This window comes from Rattus norvegicus, chromosome 7, assembly GCF_036323735.1.
Source record: "Rattus norvegicus strain BN/NHsdMcwi chromosome 7, GRCr8, whole genome shotgun sequence".
Lineage (NCBI taxonomy): Eukaryota > Metazoa > Chordata > Mammalia > Rodentia > Muridae > Rattus > Rattus norvegicus.
The window spans coordinates 52815227-52821246 of NC_086025.1; positions in this window are offsets into that span (position 1 = coordinate 52815227).

Genomic DNA, 6020 nt, shown 5'->3' on the forward strand with positions numbered 1-6020 from the left:
TGAGTCTTTTTTCTCTGGGCTCTCAAATCCGGGCTCTTGAACTTTCCAGTTTGTCCACACGGCCAGGTCTTCTAGTCATCGTCCAGGTCTCGTCTGAAACCGGAAAGGCTTCCCTGACCACTCAGTCCTTCCCACATCCTTCCATCCCTCCTACTCACTTCCTCACTAAGATATTTCCTAACAGTGGTGTGCCTTCTTTATCACTGCTTACCACACTCGGTCGAATTCCGATTCGGTTGTATGTTTAAGGGCAAGGATTGCGGAAGACTTATCCTCCCTCGGTTCCCAGCCCTAAAAGCCAAGCTAAGAATGAATACTGCTGCATCAGTCATTAAGCCCTGCTTCCCTGGGATTTCTGTCTTTCTATACTGAGTCCACTTTGATGGGTCTGGTTTATATGACGATTTCTTGTTTTTCTTCCTGTGCTTCCACTTTTATTTCATGAAATACACTCTCCCAAGAAAGCAACCTGGTATTTCTGAAATTTTGTAAGTTGGTGCCATTTAAAATAAACTTTCGTCTCTTATTTTACACTTCAACTTAAAGGCAGCCCATTCATTCTTCAAGGACCCTGTGAATGTAGCCACTACTTGCCATGTTCTGCATCGCATTAGATACAATGTCTCTGTCCTCAGAGAGCTTACATTTTTTATTAATCAGGGAAACAACGCATGGGCAATTGCACAGTGAATAGTTTTAACGGGAAGCAGTTCAGAGTGTTTTACAAAGATACATGGGAAGCCAGCCTAGTTAGCGTCCTAGAAGAGCTTCCTGGAGAAAGTTTGCCTTTTGTGAGGAGTATCTTAGGCAAAACAGAGAGGCATAAAATAGGAAGAAGCATCTGGCATTGAGCAACTGATGTGTGTGACAAGAGGTCAGACAAGAAATCAGAGTCAAGAACATCACCTTTAAGTCAAGGCCAGCTTGTTTTGAATTGTGAGTTCTTAGTTAGTTGGAGCTTTGTAGCAAGACACTTTCAATAATAATAATAGTAATAATACAATGATGATAATATTTACAATAATAATGCAAATAGGAAAGGAACTTATGATGTAACTTGCAAGGAATCGAGTCAACTCAAAAACAGCCTTTAATCGGGTACAGAATGTTATCGGGTCCTTTTATAAAATTATCTATTATTAGAAAATTGGACAAGGGTAAAATTACTTGTGTCTATCTAGAATCAATCATTTATAGATTATTTTGTAAATTATTTTCATAGTGAGATTATATTTCTACCTTACTCCTTATGCTGGCTAGTCTACTGTCAACTTGACATACAAACTAGAGCTATCTGAAGGAGTGAAACACAGATGAGAAAATGTCTCCATAACATCCGGCAGTAAGGCATCTTCTCAATTAGTGGTCAAGGGGTGAGGACCCAGACCATGGTGGCTAGTGCCATCCCTGGGCTGGTCTTCCTGGGTTCTATAGAAGGCAGGCTGAACAAGCCATGAGAAGCAAGCAAATAAGCATCACCCTCTATGGCCTCTGCATCAGCTCCTGTCTCCAGGATCCTGCTGTTTCTGAATTCTTTTTTTTTTCCATTTTCCCAAGATTAAATGATTATTTAAAAAAACGTGCCACTGTATGGAAATCAACATTCTCTCCCATAATTCTGTGCATTGGGACTATAGAAATGTCACTGTCCCTGCCCCACTTCTTGTCCTGACTTCCTTCAGTGATGTGGGGATGTGAGTCAGATAAATCCTTTCCTCCTCAACTCACTTTTTGCTCACGGTGTTTCATCGACGCAATTGAAATCCTAACAGACACTTCTTTATATACTTCCCACGAGGACTTTACACAATCATTTCTAGGATTAGAAAGGACCTTCCTTTGGAACGAGACTCTTCTGTTGACCATTCTAAAATATTCTTCACAATAGACTGAAATTTGTATTTTTCAGCCTACATTTAGTTGTTCTAGAGAACAAAGTTATGCAGTCTGCATTTAATTCTCTTTAAAAGCATTCTCTTCCTTCTTCCTTTGGATAGCCATTCAAATGACAGGTACCCCACAGGTTACTTTTTTTTTTAAAGATTTATTTATTTATTTTATATATAAGTACACTGTAGCTGTCTTCAGACACGCCAAAAGAGGGCATCGGATCCCATTACAGATGGTTGTGAGCCACCATGTGGTTACTGGGAATCAAACTCAGGACCTCTGGAAGAGCAGTCAGTGCTCTTTTTTTTTTTTTTTTCTTTTCTTTTTTTGGGAGCTGGGGACCGAACCCAGGGCCTTGCGCTTCCTAGGCAAGCGCTCTACCACTGAGCTAAATCCCCAACCCCCCAGTCAGTGCTCTTAACCGCTGAGCCATCTCTCCAGCCCCAGTATGGACTTCTTAAAATGTTCTATGTAAGTCAGGTAGTGGAGGTGCATCCCTTTAATCCCAGCACTTGGGAGGCAGAGTCCAGTGGATCCCTGAGTTTGAGCCTGCTCTGGTCTACAGATCGACTTCTAGGACAGCCATGACCACACAGAGAAAGCTTGTCTCAAAAACAAAACAAAATATCAACAAAACCAAAAACAAACAAACAAAAAAACACCCAACCTTATATGTAGCCCTTCTTTGCACTCACCTAATCAAAATTATTTAAACACTATTGTAAAATGAAATAAAATTGAATGTCAAGATCATTTTTCCAGTTTAGCTTACATAGTAATTTAAGGAGTGTATATAAATTTTTACAGACTTCATTGAGTAGGTCATCATTTTTGAATTCATGTTGGCAAATATGAATATAAATTGTTGTTGTTTGGTACTGACCCCAAAGTTAATACACCTTAGTTCCTAGGGCCTACTAATGCCTTTTTAGGTATAATTAATTTAATGCGATTGAGGTGGGAAGATTATCTGGTATTTGGGGCAGGCCTAAAACAATCACAAATATAAGAGAGGGAGATTCTACACACCCAGAAGGAAAGATAAGGCGACCCCAGAGACAATATCACCTCAACCCGAAAGTTCTGACAGTCACCACAAGCAGGAAAACACATGGAACCCTAGAACCTGTACTGAGAGTGCAGCCCTGACAACATACTGATTTGGGACTCCTGAGTTTTAGATTGGGAGAGAATTAATGTATATTGCTCCAAGCTACCAAGTTTATAATTGGTTCAGAGCTATAGCACTAATATATAATTTATATTGGAGAAAACCAGTGCAACCCCCATTAGTCTAAACAACGAAAGGAATTCAAGATGATTCTGTATGGGATTTAAGTCATTCTTGGTATTGGCAATGACTGGTCTACATAAACATGGGAAGGAATGCCATAAAGAAGTGGGGCTCTAGCTCTTCCAAAAATACGAAGTGATGCAAAAATGTGAGGGTTCCTCCCTGAGCAGATAACTGGGAATAGATTAACGTAGATCAGGGCAGTAATGTACAAATGCAGTCTCCTCTGCACCCAAGGATGCTCTCCCCACACACAGAAACAAGGAGAGGGACGGAGGGAGGGGGAGGGGAGGGGAGAAGTTGAGACAAGCATAGTGTATCAAATGGAGACTATTGCCACAGAAGGATAATAGATTGATGTCGTCTCCAATAGCTTCTGTCTCGGGAGAAGAACTGATAATAGTAAGGTTGAGATTATAATGTGTGTGAGTCCTACTTTTTACAAAGCGTCTTTTTTTTTTTTAATCTTGTCCATACACTAGTCTCATGTACTAAGACCAAACTTGTCTCTAGCGTAACCATCCAAGGATCTTGGCTGTTGAAATTTGAGGGAATGCCTAGAGCTGAGAAATCAGATAGCTATTGTTTTGTTTAAGAAGGGGGATTGTCGACGATTTTTGTACATCTTTGGCTTATTCATTTCCCATTAAAATTATTTATCTAGCTGTTACTATCTGTCAATAACTGTACTGCGCATGTCGCTCAAGTGGATATGGTCTCTGTCTGAATGTAGCTCAATAAACAGTAGCCACAGATTATCCGTTAATAAGGTTGTGTTAAATGAGAGCATAGACTATACACACGGATGTCTAAAACGTCATAGGAGCCATTCCAGGAGAATGTACCTCAGAGAATATGAACGTACTGTTTTTCATTATTTATTCAGTTTACGTTCTGATCACTGCCCTCCATCTCTCCCTCACACAGTCCCTCCCCACTCCCCCTTCTCCCCTGAGAAGGTGGAGCCCCGTCCCCCGCCCCCAGCATCCCTCCACCCTGGCATATCATATCTTCACAGAGCTAAGTGTATCCTCTCCCACCGAAGCCAGACAAGGTAGCCCAATTAGGGGAACAGGATCCACAGACAGGCGACAGCTTCAGGGACAGTCCCTGCTCCAGTTCTTGGGGACCCTCATGGAGACGGGGCTGCATATCTGCAGGTATTGGGCAGGATGTTTATGTTTCTAAAAGCTGTTCTTCCCATGATTTTTCTTGCCTTAGCATCCGTCCCATGAGTGCATTTACTACAGATAGAATGTAGTTCTTTTTGTTCAGGGATCAAACCAAGGCTTGCACATGCTAAAAAACTTCCATCGGACCGTGCTTAAGTGCCAGCCCCTATGACAGACTCTATGTGTTGCCCAAATATGTCAACCTCTTCTGCCTTATCTTTCTCGGTTATGGAAATTAAACAAGAAACACTCGAAATCATATTCTTGGAGTAATGTGTAATGCAGATGGTTTGGGGAGAGAAACAGGCCCTACAAGAAGAGGCAAGACAGGCCTGGAGAGGCGGCTTAATCATTTAAGTATGTGCTTTCCAAGTGTGAGGACTGGGGTTTCGATTCCCAAAACCCTCTGTAAATGCTCAACAGGTATGATAGCCTGCTTGTAATTCCAGCATAGGAAGACAAAGAGGAGATTCCTCAGAACAAGCTGGCTAGCAAAACTAACCATATCTATAAACTCTAGAGTTGATTGAAAGACCTCGCCTCAATGAGTAAGGAGTAACTGATAATGATTGCTGACATCTATGTAGAACACGCAGGAGCATGGTAAAGGAAAGAAGATGAAGTCACACAGGATGGTATGTGAGGGGTTCAGAGGGGCCTAGGAAACACTGACCTTTTAGCAATAGGCACAGGACGAGGAACTGCAGAGAACCACCCAAAAGAGTGGTCAATGGAAAACTTGAAGTTAATGTCAAGGAACTTTTAAAAAGGCTTTAAGAAGAAGAAACATCAGATGGTCACATATCCCAGCACTCAGGAGGCAAAAGCAGGTAGGTCTCTGCGAGGAGCTCAATCTAGTCTGTATAGTGAGTTCCTTCCAACATAGTGACACTCTGCCACCCACTCAACCCACCCTCCCACCCCCCAACTGCCACCAATTCAACATAAATCAAAATGTCAGTGACAAGATTAAAAAATCCTGCTTTCAGGCTGGAGAGATCTCTGCATGGCTAAGAAGGGACACGGCTCTTTCAGAGGACCTGAGTTCAGTTCCCAGCACCCAAGTGGGCAGCTCATAACCTCCACCCCTTCTCCTGGTCTACTGTGGCTCCGGTACTCACAAGCACATAAACCCCCATAATTAAGAATTAAAAAGAAATTAAAAAAAAAAGAAACCTTGCTTCTATCCAAGGAAGTACGAATGCTTTCCAGTTCACCACAGTTATAAACCCCACAGAAGTATTATAGAAGTTGAAGAAAGAACGGCATGGGCAGCGGTGGTGGGGCATGCCTTTAACCCCAGCTCTCAGGAGGGAGAGGCAGGCAGAGGCAGGCAGATTTCTGAGTTCAAAGCCAGCCTAGTCTACACAGTAAGTTCCAGGCCAGCCAGTAGAGAGAATGAAAAATGGAGAATTTAAAAAACTGGTTTCGGGCTGGAGAGACCGCTCGGAAGTTAAGAGCACTGACTGCTCTTCCAGAGGTTCTGAGTTCAATTCCCAGCAACCACATGGTGGCTCACAGCCATCTGTAATGGGATCCGATGCTCTCTTCTGGTGTGTCAGAAGACAGCTACAGTGTACTTATATATAATAAATAAATAAATATTAAGAAAAAAAAAAGAAACTAGTTTCAACTTTGGCATTAGTTAATATGCATGTAGTCTG